The sequence below is a fragment of the Penaeus monodon genome, chromosome 32 (assembly GCF_015228065.2).
Source record: "Penaeus monodon isolate SGIC_2016 chromosome 32, NSTDA_Pmon_1, whole genome shotgun sequence".
Classification (NCBI taxonomy): domain Eukaryota; kingdom Metazoa; phylum Arthropoda; class Malacostraca; order Decapoda; family Penaeidae; genus Penaeus; species Penaeus monodon.
Window position 1 is genome coordinate 32,092,799 of NC_051417.1, and position 292 is coordinate 32,093,090.

The 292-nt window shown below is 27.7% G+C and overlaps 1 protein-coding gene across 1 annotated transcript in view; it reads right to left on the minus strand.

Annotated features, from left to right (window-relative positions):
* Nucleotides 1–292, minus strand: part of LOC119593641 (relaxin receptor 1-like) — a gene marked incomplete in the record, with an annotated part of 42,684 nt that overhangs the window by 5,454 nt on the left and 36,938 nt on the right.

Sequence of the window (292 nt, forward strand, 5' to 3'; positions counted from 1 at the left end):
GACTTGGCACCACATACCGCCAGAAAAAAAACACACACAAAAAAACATATATATATCGTACCCCACTGATATAAAGCTTTTTTTCCATCACTGTTAAACAAAAAAAAAAAATATTTATGTTGATTTGAAAAAAAGATAAATGGATAATTAAAAACAAAGACTTTTTTCGCAAATTATATCTTTCCCTTTTTGAAATACAATTAAGATTTATCTCCATTCTGTTCTCTTCCCTCCCTAAATTAACGCTAACATCTATATTTTATCTAATTCTATTCCACTTTCTTAAAGCGTT